Source organism: Ambystoma mexicanum, chromosome 1p (genome assembly GCF_040938575.1).
Source record: "Ambystoma mexicanum isolate Mex_15411 chromosome 1p, UKY_AmexF1_1, whole genome shotgun sequence".
NCBI classification, from domain to species: domain Eukaryota; kingdom Metazoa; phylum Chordata; class Amphibia; order Caudata; family Ambystomatidae; genus Ambystoma; species Ambystoma mexicanum.
The window spans coordinates 235,275,373-235,290,526 of NC_090921.1; the positions used below are offsets into that span (position 1 = coordinate 235,275,373).

Here is a 15,154-nt window from a genome sequence, read left to right on the forward strand (position 1 = left end):
TGCATTCTAGAATGTCTTCCTAGAAACTGCTTCCCCATATTCGTATGATCAACTACAACTCTTAATCAAAGCCTTTGACTAAAAGGAGTTATGGGTCCTTAACCAGCACCGATCCAGCTTAGTTGGAAATGCAATGTCTTCAGTGTGTTCTAAAGAGTGCTTTAAAAGAAGCAGGCACTGCTGAGATTCGAACTCAGGATCTCCTGTTTACTAGACAGGCGCTTTAACCATCTAAGCCACAGCGCCACTTGCTACATGCTGTTTCAGCTCTCCTTGATCCATTCTTGTTACGCTGCGGAAGGTGTAGTTGATGTCCATGTGAGCTGGGAGTATATCGCGGAATTCTTTTTAAAAAAAGGATGTTTACCGAAAGCTCTGCACTTTTGTTTATAATGTGGGTACAGAGTAACACAGCTGTTTAATAAACATTGAAGCAGTTCCTACATGTTAATTCCAGAAAGTTCTTTGTAGCGCCTGCTTCTGGCTGCGCCGTCTTGCTTACTCTGCACAAGAACCTGTACATCTCACCATCCTCTTGTGCTGGTCGCGCGGCATTGGCTGCTTTTTCTCTGGATCTGTCTCTTCTCGGTGTCACTTTGCGGCTCCGTCTCATCATAGGAACTAGCCCAGCCCCCTTATTTCAGTAACAGAAGCGCCCTGAAGCCGTACATGTTCATTTTGCCGTTTCACGCACTCGTTCGGATGGGCTGGTTTTGGTTCATTAAAAAGTTGTAACAGTCAGAAAACAAAAGTAGCCATTTAAGCCCCAAAGCAAAAAATTCAAGTGGAAGATGGTTGTTACATTGCGATACAAATTTCAGTGTTGCATTTCTACATCACTTATAGGTTTTCATTGAAAACTTGAAATTCCAACAAAAAACAATGACGCGTAGTCGGCAGGATTCGAACCTGCGCGGGGAAACCCCAATAGATTTCAAGTCTATCGCCTTAACCGCTCGGCCACGACTACCGAACGTGATGATTACCTGGCATTATGACACTGCATCAGAGGTCAGTTTGGCTGAAAAGTTATTTTTAAAGTTGTGCATGCAGAGTACACGTCACACAGTCAAGATATTACCAACATTACTTTTATTCACTCGTGGTTTTCAACAATGATGGAGACATTATAGCTTTGATCTGTAGCTCATGGACATTGTCAAACAATGTTACAGGAGCACATTCTCAGGGCGATCACCGTTACCCACACCAAGGTCACTCCTTCTTTTCCCGGAATCTGGTCAAGAGACTTGCCCTTGACAGGGAATGGGAAATCTGCTCCTGCTGTATATGTACACGACTAATGCTGTTGATATGGCCACCCACAATGAAGGTGGATTAGCACACACAAGACGGAGACAGAAGTAGAGTTGGATGGCTGCCTGCTCGTGCTCTAATGTTACACACATATCGTTCTTTATCTTGCTGACAGCTTGAAGGTGACGACAGAAAGAAAAAAAATGGAGGAGGCACCCCGATAACTCAGGCAGGGTCCTCCTCCCTGGGTAAGGGGGAGGGATACGGCGAAGCGAGCCAAAGCGCTGGGAAAGCCCACGAAGGGCAACAAAGAAAGGGGACATGCCACGCCCCATTTAAGCGACGGGCTTACTGCTGCAGGAAGCATCCACCCCTCAGCAGAAGGACGCCCGCCACAGTAGGAAGGATTTTCGTTTTGCTGATGTTACAGCGCCGATGTTCCAGTGTTTGTGTTGGAGAAAGAAGCCCAGTGTTCGTGATGGAGAAGCCCAGTGTTCCAGCAGGCAGGTTTTCGGTTCCTGTCCGTAAGGAGCGTCGTCGCGGTACAAGGAGAGAGTGAGAAGGTAATGGTGAGGGAGAGAGCCGGTCAGATAGCACAGCGAGTAGAGGGCTCACTTTGACTTTGGTGTAGAGTGGGGTGTTAATCGCAGAGCGCACAGCTTTGAGCAGGCTAGGGCTTAACTTACAGCCAGCGCTATTTAAAACCAAAGTGGCAGAATGCAAGCAAGAATGTTGCCACTTAATGTTATCCATATGTGCGATCGTGGGGCACGTCTTAACGGGCCATTGGGTTGCCTTGCCACATTGAGCTAGCCATCAGTCGTGTGACCTTTTGTGCAAGGGGCTGGTGTATCCAGCCGACAGGCACTTCCAAGGACTTCCCCAATGCGCGCGTGAAAATGCGCACGGCCCGTGCCTTAAGTAGGGATACTGGGTAAGTAGGAGGGGCTAATAGCCAAGTCACGTGATTCACAAAATGTATGTGTAAATGAAAGAAAGCAGTTTCTCCAGCGGACAGGCACTTCCAAGCACTTCCCCAATGAGGCTGGCGTTTTTGGGCTGGCATTTTGGGGCGGTAATGTTTTCTCATTTGTTTGCCGTTTAGCCAGCGAGGCCTGTGATTGGGAGGATTCACATGGTGTAAATGGTATGCATGTTGTGGTTGCTTTGGGCATGCCGGGTACGTAATATCTCACAACCAAAGTATCGGACATGTTTTGCACCTACATTTTGGGGCAGCGGCGCCATGGTTCCGGGCATGCAGGGAACCTGCTCTTTAAATAACGATGGACAGCCTTGGTGATTACGTTCTCAGGACTCGCATTCGAGTGCTGACATTTTTTATGGGGGGAGTGGACATCTCCCATCCCTCCTTGACTATGGCTAAGGTTCCCCTTACAGGGTGACCAAACAGAAGTTTAAAGGGGCTGAAGCCGACACCCTCTTGTGGTACCTCTCTGTAGGCAAACAGTAAGCATGGTAACAGAAGATCCCATTTTCTTCTTTGGGGTTTTTCCAGAACCCCAATCATGCTCTTCAAGGTCCGGTTAAACCGTTCCACTACGCCATTGGTCTGTGGGTGATATGCAGAGGAAAACTTATAATTGACCCTACACTCCTTCAACATGGCCTGCATATACTTGGACATAAAGTTGCTGCCTCTGTCAGACACAACTTCTTTTAGGGAAGCCAACCCTAGTAAAGATGCCAAGCAAAGCTTTTGCAACTGACTTGGCAGTCACAGTTTTTAATGGGATGGCCTCAGGATACCTGGTGGCATCGTCGACCAGCACCAGCATAAACCTATTGTCTGAGGATGTTTGGGGATCAAGGGGACCAACAATTTCTATCCCTACGCTCTCAAATGGTACCCCCACAACTGGGAGTGGTACCAATGGAGCTTGGATTGTTGAGCCACTCTTACCAGATAACTGGCAGGAGGCACAACTCCTGCAGTGACTTTCTACTTGCATCCCCATCTTGGGCCAGTAGAAGTGCATAGATAACCTTTGCTTGGTTCTCTTGATTCCAAGGTGACCAGCAAGGGGCACTTCATGCACTAACTGCAGGAGGAAGGGTCTTACAGCAAGGGGAACCACCAACCTCCTATGGTCTCCTTCTGTAGGCTCTGCAGGCTCAATATACAGGGGCCCACCTTCCCAATAAATCTTGTGCTTCCCAGGAGGTTCACCCTCAAGCTGGGATCAGGCCTGTCTCCTTAGGACTTCCAGAAATGGGCACTTACATTGGCCTTACTAAATTCTTCCCTATCAGGACCACCTTCCACTAACAAATCATTTAGTTCAGGATGGTCATGTGGGTCAATTATTTCAGGTATCACCACCTCCTCCTCAGGTCCTGGTGATTGACCAAAAACCTCCACCTCATTGGTGGGTGAGTTAGGGGGAATGTTCTCTTTTCCCCTTTTGGATTTTCTGACTCCTTTAGCCTTGGGTTTCCCCTTTGGCTGGGGAATGGCATTGATCTTGGCAGTGCTGCCCTGGTTTGAGACCTTGTGCAGGGTCTTTCAGCTGTATCTCCCACAAGCCCTAAAGCTCTGAGATCATTTCCCAGCAAGACCTTTCCTGGGACATTCCTCTGTATGCTCACTGGAATTCTGACTGCTGTACCATTGATAGTAAGAGTAACAGGTATTACTGGGAACATGAGAGGTGGGCCATCAGCCAACCTAGTGGGGGCCAGAGAAGCTCTGGCAACTTCCTCTGGGTCTACCAAGGTAGAATCCACTACAGTTCGACTGCACCCCCTATCCCTAAGAGCTGGAGTATCTACCCCATTGATCAACACACTGTCCTTAAAGTAGTGCTTGGTGTTATCTGGAATCCTAGCATAAGCCTCTGAGACTTTAGGCTCCCAGGAAACCAGGGAAGCTAAAACTACCTCAGCTTCTGTGAGTCTGAGGAGAAGGATGCCCCTGTAATATCTTCTTCTTCATAAGAGGAGAAGGCCAGATTAGCAGAGTGGACCCCCAAGGTTTTCACCTTACATCTGGGATTCCCCCTTCATATGGTCAGTTGCTCCACAAGCAAAACAAGATCCACTGGGTCTGTTTACATAGGGAGGCTTACTATAACCAGAGTTCGGTTTTGGAGGCTGACCTGCACTACCATGTGAGTTCTCTTGTGTCTTACCCTTATTTCTTCTTTTGTGGCCCTTCTGGGAGGAAGTTTTATCAGTTTCTCCACCCTCCTTATATTTGTACTTTTTCCCCTCCTCCTGCTTACCAGGATGAGTCTTGTCCTTATGGGACACTCTATGTGACACCCACAGGTCTGCTGCTATGGCAGGTTTCTTAGGATCTATCTCCTTTGAATCTGCCAAGTGCTGCTTAAGCTCAGGGGAAGAAGATTAAAAAATGTGTTCAAGCATGGCAAGACATATCATACCTTCAAAAGTAGAGACCTTATAACCTTCAACCCAGCCAGTCAAGTTTTTTAAGGTTTGAGTTACATAAGATACCCAAGTACCACCTTCTTTCTTTTTGTACTCTCTGAATCTTTTTAAGTATTGGGGAGGAGTCTTTCCAAACTTTAAGATGAGAGTTTGCTTCAACATTGCAACATCTGCTCTCACAGCTTTTGACATTTCCATAACGGCACTGCAGCCAGAAGGGGGCAGTCTGCTAGGTAACCAGGCAATTTTATCAGCATTGTCAACTTGTTGAACTTCACAGGCATACTCAAATGCATTCAGCCAGTCCATAATGTCATTATTGTCCTCATACACACTGAGCAGATCATTAGGAAACCTTGGATGAGAGGAGGCCCCAGACCCATGTCCAGGACCCTTGGATCCATTGGCTGTCTGAAGCTTGGCCAGTCCCAACTGGTGATCCCTGTCTTTTTGTTTTTCTGCCTGGTCTATTTTCAGTTTGGTCATGTTGAATTCAAGTTCCTTCTGCCTAAACAGCAATTCTTGCTTCTTGAATTCAAGCATGGCCTCCCCTTCAGTACTGGCAGAGGAAACACTAGACATTACATCCTCCAAGTCCTCATGGGTCCTATGACCAAGTGCAGCGACAGAACTGTCAGTTCTGCCAGTGGGAGCAGCCCCACCTCCTTCTGTACTGTCCACAGGAGCTATGGCACTAAGCTGAGCTTCTTGCCAGGCCACGATTCTTTGGATCATTTGCATTTCTGTGCCTTGAGCAGAGACACCTCTCTCCGCACACATCTTTCTCAATGTTTCAGATGTAGACGCATTGAAAGTTAACAAGGTACTTGTTTCCATACTGTTTGATAGGACTATGGCCTTTACCAGTTATACTACAACAATTCACTATGTGTCCTGGTAGGAATAACTTGAAATGCCTTCACTAGTATGCAACACTGGATACCCTCAGTCCTATCCCACCGCTGTACACCAATTTGTTAAGAAGGATTCCTGAACTCTGTCCAGGAGGGGCAGAGGTTCAGAAGGCCAACCTAGCTTCTTGGAACAGGGTAACCTCTGGACAAGCCAGACCAATCTGGGTAGCTATGGCAGGCGGTCAAGACTAAGTCTCAGGGGGGTGAGGGTGACTGGAGGACCTCAATGAGCACACAGAGCAAGGACAATTACAAATTACTCCAGACAGGTGTTATATTAAAAATATAGACACATTTATTACAAGGCCTTTGTAACACAGACTATAGCAAAGAATCACGGTACAACTAAGTAAACCAATACATCACACTCAATACAATATATATACAAGACCAGGGGGGTCTAAAGAGGTGACTGCACAAAATATGTTGACAACCTAGAGGGGAAGGAAACAGGTAGTGCAGTTAGTCTTTAGGCCCAATTCAACATCAGATTTTCACCTAACTAAGGGGCAGTCCAGGTCCTAAGAAGTGGGGAGCCTTGGGCTCAATAGTACATGTGTGCCAACGCACGCGGTTGTTCCAATGGGCAAAACAGGGTCTCTTCAGGGGGCTCTTGCAGCTCAAGAAGGTCGATAAGGCGATGAAGAATAAGTTCCCACTATTCAAGAAGGACCTCCACTTCAAGGCAAAGGCAGTTCGAGAGTTCGGGATGGAGTCACTGTTTCGCAATAGCAGTGGACAAGAGAGGGGCCCCCAGGGGCCACTCATGCGTAAAGTTGGGCTCTGGCGCTAGGGACCACCGGTTGGGGTAATGATTACTCACTGGTCCCTGAGGCAAGGAGACCCAAGCTTCGGCAGGTTAGTCCAATTTGTTTGCAGGTCCGACGTCGGCAAAAAGGACCTCTCAGCACCTTTTAGTTCCTGAGATCCAGCGAGGATTCCCAAACGGGACAGTGGCAATTTCTCTGCTCCGGGTGGATGTATTGACCCAGTTTTACTGCAGCATACTTCAGGGGCAAGAGGGTCACAAATGCAGCGGACTTGCAAAGGATATTGCCACAGCAGGGCAACGCGGTAACCGCGTTTACTCCGGTCCAGGCACACTCGTCTCACTTCAGACCTGGGAATGCTAGGTCAACGAAATTCGGTGTGACGGTGCCGTGGCCACAGAGCTAGCAGTATACCAAGTTTCGAGGGCCTCCTCCAAACGGCGGTGGAGACAGAGCAAAGGTCCTGTGTGAGCTGGTCAGCCCACTTATTGGCCCAGGGGCACTTCCGAGAAAGCTTACTTGCAGGTTTTGGTGAAGGTGCCGAGAATAGTTGGTCCCACTATTCCAATTGGTCGAAGCATCTTCGCAGACCTTGTAGGATGACCAGATGTAGAGGGGTCCCACGGGACGACAGTGGGCTCAGGGTGCCAAACCTTTCAGCGGGTCACCAGCGGTTCCTTGACTCAGCTTCGTAGTTGCAGGATACTTGGATCCTATCTTTGTTCAGTGAGAACTCAGGAGATAGACCTGGTAGTGGTGTTTCCAGCCTCCTCTTATCCAAAGTTCCCTTTGCGCCAAAACAGAGAGGACCCAATGGGAGATCTGCTCACAAACACTCACTCCATACGTGGACCAATCACAGACCATGGTGGTCTCAGGCATTCAGGACACTCCAAACTCTCTGGCACCCAGGATGTGTATTGGGACCAGACATCCCAGCCCACATCCTGCAGGCGAGCACACAAGGCATGCAGAAGCCCGCAAAAGCATTGGGATTCGCGGGAAAATGCATGACCAAATAAGGACTGGCCCAGGTCGACTCGACCTGGGGAAGGTGAAGGGGCAAGATGGCCAAAGGACAGGACAAAGAACCTTGTGGCATGGCCATTTTGGAGCCAGGCCACCTATTCGTGGCAAACGCAGTTAACGCCGTTAACATGGCAAGAATGGGTTAAAAAATAATGCGAAACGATAGCTGCCACCAGTCCTGTCCATGACACATTTGCACAGTTCATAAAAAGTCCTGCGAGAGTATCTAGGGCCTTTGGAAATGATTATAGACCCAAGTGTGCTGTATGTTAAGATACATTGCACACTTGTTACATGTTACCCAAAAGTTGCAACATGAGAAAAGGACTAAGGGAAACAAAGCCTCCCAGTACTGACTGTCTTAAGGGCATGTCAGTTTCCCCATAAAAATTGAGCGAAAGCCCAGAGAAGTACAGCTGAAGGCTGTGCTTCTCTGGCAAAGTCAGTCAGTGGTGTCTAAACAGCAGCAAAAAGTTTGGGGGTTGACACATGGAGGAAGAATTACATACACATGAAATCTTTCCTAACAGTGAGTGGGCTCTGCAAGCCTCCAATTTGCATTCTCTTGGACTGATCGTGTGATTTGGTTTGATTCTCACTGGGTCGCACGTAGACCGACCGCCCCTCGGCCTTGGCCTGATCCATCTTCCGATCCTGCAATCTCTGATCAAGCTGCACTGTCAGGTCGATGTATTCAGCACATCTTTCCGGGGGATTTACTACTTGGGCTAATACGTCCTTAAGTTCTCCTCGCAAGCCTCAGTAAAAGAGCGTAGTTCTTTTCTCCTCTGGCCAGTTAGTTTGTGCTATCAGACAATTGAAGCAAGTGATACATGTTAGTAAGTCTTGATTACCCTGCTGTAGTGATAACAGATCATTGTCCAGAGCCCGCCCTTGAGTATGCCGTGCAAATAGTTTCTCCATTTCACGCTGGAAACCTCTAAAGTCTCGAAGCAAAGGATCATCCTGGTTTACCAAAGGTATTGACCAGTCCGCTGCACTAACTCCCAAATATGAGAGTACAAATGCCATTTTCGCTTGATCGTTGGGGAATGCCCCAGGTCTGCACAAGAAATGTAGGCGACATTGATTCATAAAGATGGCGTACTTATTCGGATCGCCTGTGAAGCATTCTGGTGGGGCCAGGGGAACCCCCCATGGAAGAACCACCTGTACTGGCATAGGCTGTGGAGGCGCGGCAGGAGGGGCATACCCCGGCAGTGGGACCTGGCCTGCCTGTGCCTGGAGCATTTGTCTTGCTAGTTCATATGTCCCTCCCAGCTCACAATTAGATCCCTCCTTAGGGCATTAGTTTCCTGTCTTGAGGCATGAACTTCAGCCCGTAACTCTCTGAGTAATCGGGCCAACTGGTCCGTTTCAGAAGTTTCCATAGCGCCCCGGCAGAGAGTCGAAGAGGCTTTGCGTTCTCTTATGCTCACCTGGTCTCTGCGGAGGCGATGGGGTATGGTTGCAGCCCTCCGATGGGGTGAGGTTGCTCGAGTCCGACTTCACCCTCTACGCTTATGTGGTGACTGGTGGTAATATGTGATGCTGCTTGGGACTGCTCCTGTGTGGAGAATAGGGGGCGTGAGTATGCCAGCGTGTGCGCCTGATCCCCTTCTAGACCCCTTCTCCCAAACCATGGTACCCGTGGGATGCGCTGTCCCTGGAAAGATCACCTGTTGAATAGTTTTGGCGAGCACTCCATCCTGCTGCTTCTGGCAGGGGCGCTTATATGATCTGGATTGAGTTCCTTCACTGGTCCCTTGCACGTGGTAGTCCAGTCCTGCTGTGACTAAGCCACTATACTTCAGGTAAGTGTTCCTGTTTGCCTTTGTCTTTCCTCGTCTGTTTTTGTTGTATTGTAGAGTTTGTTGTCTTGTATTGCTGTCCGTTCCACGTTTGATGTTTGCTCTTTTGCTTTCTTCCCTTGGAGGTGATGCTGCCGGCCCGGCAGAAGCTGCGGATCTCGAGGCAGCAGCCGGAGGGAATGAGGAACGAAGCTGCAGTGGTACAGTAGCTGGTAAATTGTTAACTAGGGGGCGCGCAGGGTTCAAATGCGGCGTGGCCCTAGGAAGGATGTTCTAACCTTGTCTTTCTTCTTCTTCACAGGGTCCGAGTTTGTGGATGCGGAGTGCAGTGCTGCGGCGTCGGGATCAAGATCACTGGATGTCAGGAGATGAGTCTGCAGATGAAGCGATGAAGCACCGGTTTCCTGGAGGTGAGTATGCAGGAGAACGCCTGGTTTCAAAGGTAAGGAAACTGGTCCAAGCGGCGGTGAGCGTCACGTTGCACGCGAGTGCACAGTAACGCGAAGCACCAGCCTTAAGGATGGAGCAGCTTATATAGCTGAGCTTCTGAAGCCACGCCCACCAGGTTCAGCCTGCCTGCCACACCCTGCCACACACGATGAGTTAGCACATGAAGACCAGGCCTAGGGAGCCACACCCGATGAGTCAGCACATGAGGATGTTCTCTGGAATAAAGGCTTTCAGTTCCTGGAAAGTTCTAAATAAAAGCACTTCTGCACTGAAATAATGTAAAATCACTCCTGCACTGAAATAAAGTGTTCCTGCTCACATCTCTATATGAGCCTGACGCCAATGGACTACGTCCAGCCAGGGCCTCTGTGTTTATGGGTCCCAAGGGGACATAAGTGAGTCAAGTGACCCATTGCCCCCATCACTAGATGGTGTGGTTTTTCTGTTCTGGGGCCTGTGGCCATGACACAATATCACTTTTAGAACATTATCCAATCACATCCATTGATAAATTAGGCTAGAAAAATGATACCCACCTCTGAAAGGGGGCATGAGGTTCTGATCTATAAACGTACAAACCCATGGATCCTGGGGAGTTACTCACTCACTGACTGATTGACAGTAAGAAGAAGAGAACAGCAAATTGACAACAACAGAAAAGAGAATGAATAGATTGCTTTCCTTTGGACCTATTTGGATAACCAGCCGAGCACTGTAAGAAAGGCCCACATGGAGTTAAACCCCAGGCCTTCTACAGTGGAAACACAGCAGACAGCCCCATTAAATAAGACCCAAAAGAAGGAGAGAAGCATGCCTGCGGTGGGATGTTCACCCCTTCTTGCTGACCGATGCCCTACTGTTACTGAGGGGGAGGAGGAAAACAGCCCTTATTAGGATGCCCACCTCTCTGAGAAGCAGTACAAAAAACGTTTCTGCAAGTATAATGTAAAGGGGAGATATAATGACTGAAGGGAAACATACTCTTTTTTTTAATTACTTGCCTTAATTGTGTTTACAATTTCTACAAAAGTACTGTTTTTAGAACCATTTCCCCGCATCCTTTTCCAGGAAAATGCAAAGGCGGGACTACAGAAAAAACATCGAAACAGAGTAGAAATAAAAATAGAAGAGAAGAAGCAGAGAGGTGGAGCGGAAGGGAGGAAAAGCTGAGGAGATTCAAGACTGAAGGAGCAAAAGTTTAGAATTGTTAGGATTTTTAAAAATGTTCAGGGTTTATCAAAGCAAAAGCGTAAGAATCCTACAAACGTCCGAGTCAGTGTTACGAAGGTCTAATATTCCATCTTGATCTTTGCTCGATTCCCCCAAGTCTTTTAACGCTACACTCTTGGTCCGATGCTTCTCTATCGCCGTTCCACCATCCCCTGCTTACGACTCTCATTCATTCTCTGAGTCCTGCTCCAGTAAAATGTTCTGAAAAAATGATGCTTCAGCAATCACCCAAGATGTCTTGTCACCACCATTAGACGAGACCACCATACTGCCTCATTGTATGTCTGTATATTGGAGAAAATCTGGCCAAGGTAGATGACTCTTGCTTCCTGTGTCCCTAAACAAGATAAGAGAAAGTGTCTAATTGTTTCCTCTTGCTCTGGCTTTTTACAAAATCTGCACTTGTTGGAGCTTGATTTACCTCTTATAGACAAGATTTTGTTTGTTTTTAGGAGGTTCAAGCGGATTCGCAAAAAGCTGTGCCATAATTCTTTATTAGGGACTTTTGCCAAGTGCCCCATAACTTGGTTTACCTTCTTTGTGTTGGTCGGAAGGCTCATAGTTAGTTTGTATTTAGCTGCTGCTTCCAAAGTCTTTATCCAGTCAGTTTCACTCTATTTTTTTTAAAACTTTAGTTGGATTGCTCATAGGTTTGTCTTCAGAGCTTCCCATCTCATCCAGGAGCCAATTGTTCTCTGACGACCACTTTGTTAGCATTTTCCTTTTGCCTCGCACTGTTTCTCTGTTGATGATGTCAAAGATCTTTGAAGGTGAAGAACCTTCCTATACAGCATTAAGTTAAGGTGTTTCAAGAAATCGTCGCGTTTAGTGATGTCAAACTCAGTTCACGATGAATGGAGGCTACAGGAATCATCTGTGGTAGGCCCAAAACTTTGCACCAGAAGTAGTCCTCCAGCTTTTGCCCGATATTTACTGGAATGGGAGACATTGCTTCCACTCCATAGGACAACCCTGGAAGCACTTTGGTTTTATAGTAATTCAAAACTGGGATAAGTGAAAAGCGGCCATATATTCTATCCGCAGCCAGTGTTTTGATCTTTTTATTCAGGATTGCCTGCATTGGGATTTCCGAGAGGCTGTTATTCAAGATTACTCCCAAATATATAAAGATTTTCACTTTTTCCAGTTGGACACTATCTACATACCATTTCAGTTTTTCCATTTTCTGAGATGTTTTTTCGAAAGACATGATTGTTTTTCATTTGGTCTTTGTTGAGCTCCAGGTTGTTTCCCTTTATATATTCTGACAAGTTGTTCAATTGCCGCTGGAGGCCAACCGCCGTCTGATCTAATAAAATTATGTCATCGGTGTAAAGAAGGCGCAGAACTTTCTTGTCGCCTAATTTTGGAGGGAAGGCTCAGATCCTTTGCTTGTAGTTCTTAAAATCTGCCATATATGAATTGTACAGGGCTGGCGCAAGCGGGCAACCCTGTTGGACTCCTCTCGCAGTTATACATTTTTTCGACAGGTGCCCTGCTCGACTGTGTCTCACGCGCATTGATGTCCCGGAGTAAAGGGCTTTTATCGGTTCCAAAATCGAATTGGGGCAGTTCCATGTGGCCAATTTGCTCCAATGGATTTCTCATTTGGCCTGGTCCAAAACCTGGACCAGGTCAACGAAAGCCATAAAGACTCTTGGACTGCCCTCCAAGACCTTAGCTTTCAGGGTACTCAATAGTAGTATGTTTGCTGTTGTTGCCAAATTTTTGACGAAACCCGCCTGCAAGGGATCAATGCAGTTGGCAAGTTTAGTCCATGACTGGAAGATGTCCAAAGACAGAGATCCGAATACTTTGTCAATTACATCCAAGAGTGCAATTTTTTAAAATTGGCAGCTCATTCTGTGGGGTACATTTACCAGCCCAGCAGAATTCCCCTACATCTCCAAACTGCACTTCAGCAGTAACCAGCCGATTGGCTGCACTGGCTCTGCTGAGCGCTATTCTTTTGCATCAAAACTGCATTTTGCAGCTACAAAAATAATGGTTCTGCTGTCTTTGCCAAGCACATATGGGGCGAGATGGAACATGGAAAACCCAGAGAATGGCTGCCGGTGTTTTCCTTATGAGGACCAAAGAAAATCCTTCAAAGGCAGCTCTGCTATGCTTTCAGCTCAAAACATTTCACTGAAAAAGAAAATATTCTGCCTTTTAAAATGACTGCTACCTGATGCTCTTTGTCATCTTTACAACAATACCCAGTTTGGTTCCAGTACGATACAGCTATGTTCATCCGTATTTAGGTTCTACACCAGCAAATGGGCTGAGTCAGGCAAGATCTGTGAAATAGCAAATAACTTCACTTTACTTTTGCAACAAAATATCACAGACAAACTCTTCACAAGAAGCCCTCTCTCTCTCTTCGCCTATGTCAGTTTCATTGGGCCCTTGCCTTGAACAGATTCCTTTGTAGTTGAAATTGACTATGGCCATGGAAATGCTCAGAACAAAGCTACCAGGAAAAACCGCATTTGAAAGTGACATTTAAGGAATATTAACCCACGTGTAAAATGGTGCTTTTGACAAACAAGAAAATGCCTTTTAAAAAGTTAAATGTTAAACTAAGGCCCTGTGCTTGCATATCAATGTGATAGGGGTTTGCCTTAAAATACAAATGGGATATTTAATTCCAAAAGACTTACTTTCTGGTTAAGGGAAAGAAAATTAAATAAATAAATAAATAAAATTACTGTGAAACCAGAAAAATGGGTTAGGCACGCCCTGGCTTAAAGGGCCTTGCTTCCTGGGAACAGGAACATCTTTCCCCAAATGGACCAGCCCCGTGGAAACTATGAATGAGCCAAGGGGAAGCATCTAGTACCCTCATCAGACAAAGCAGCACTGCTCCAGCATGAAACAAAGGACTGCCGAGACACATGTGAAGTCCTGGTGACACTTCCCCTCAACTCAATCTGACGGGCTTCAAAGGTGAATCCATGACAACAGTGGGCTAAACTAACCGGAGCATGACATTTGGCTGTAGCCTGGAAAGAAATGCCCATATTTGTAACACAAAGCCAGCCCAGTTGATTTCAGAGACTATGCAGCTTATGTCATTTATTTCAGTAACCAAAAAAGACATATTAATGTGAAATTATGACCATTTAACAGCCTTGTTTGCGCCATTAAAATAAGATGTGGGTTTTTCTAGCATGTTGGGAATGCAAACCCCAGGAAAATATGAATTCCGGGGACAACATACATGGTACAACTTTGAAAATTAATGAGAACATGACCAGTGGCAATATGTATACATATATAAAATTGTAGAATTTTCAGTGAACTATTTTCCATGGAAATGGCAAAAAATTATTAGGAGGACTAAACAACATTGTATAAACTTGGGAGTTGGAATGCCAGGTTCTGTGTAAAATATGGAATCTGCCATTGTGATTTTCAAAAGCATAACAATTGTAAAAAGGTGCATTTTTGTGTCATAACTGGTTTTGGCAAAAGTAACTGTGGGATGGCTCTGTAGATCATAAAATCAGACACCATCAAATTGAGTCCCCTCCTTCAGTCCAATCTGCTTCCAGGGAGGTGGTGACATCCACTGCTGACCTATCCGATTTAGAGGTAGGCCTAGCTTAGTTCAGCCCACATAGTAAAAATACTCTGATGTCATGCTCCTTATAAAAGGGGGAGGCATGGGGAGCTCTGGACAGACTGGCTATGCTGATTTCCAGCTTCAGCACATCCAGAGGTCTAGACATTTCATACTTACCCTGCAAGATACCAGATTCCAATGCCAGGACAGGGATAGCTGATCCAGAACCCCCTATCCCGAAGAAAACACCTTTCAGAATTAAACCCCACAAAAATCCCAGTGGCTCAGGGAGAAAGGGGAAAGGTGGCTGAAACCTCATTGGGATTATCCAGCGCTACCTGCTTGCGCTGCTATGCGCCACTGTGCCGTGACCAGATCCTTGTCCCCAAGTTCAGATACCCGGTTGGCGGTCCAAAATTCCAAATTGAAGTGCTTATTGTAAGTATAACCCCTATCCCATAGCAAAATGTAGTATATCCCATTCTGATACCTTGCCATTTGTTCAACCCGATAAGTAATCCCGAAAGTACACTAGTAACTGTTTAAAATTATCAAAAGCGTCTGTGTGTCCTGTTCCACGACTTCCAGGTGTTAGCGCCATTGTTCCACAGCCTTATAGTCCATTGCATAAAACCTTAGTAATATTTGGAATACACTAATTAATTCTCCCTTAAGGTGACACACGGTGTGAGGGGGGTTAAGACTGCAGCT

The 15,154-nt window shown here is 46.5% G+C and overlaps 1 non-coding gene across 1 annotated transcript; it reads right to left on the reverse strand.

The window, feature by feature from the left end:
* Positions 1 to 888: 888 nt before the first annotated feature.
* On the reverse strand, positions 889 to 970 carry TRNAS-UGA (transfer RNA serine (anticodon UGA)). The gene has a single exon. It is a non-coding gene; the product is annotated as a tRNA-Ser (tRNA).
* Between the last annotated feature and the right edge of the window lie 14,184 nt (positions 971 to 15,154).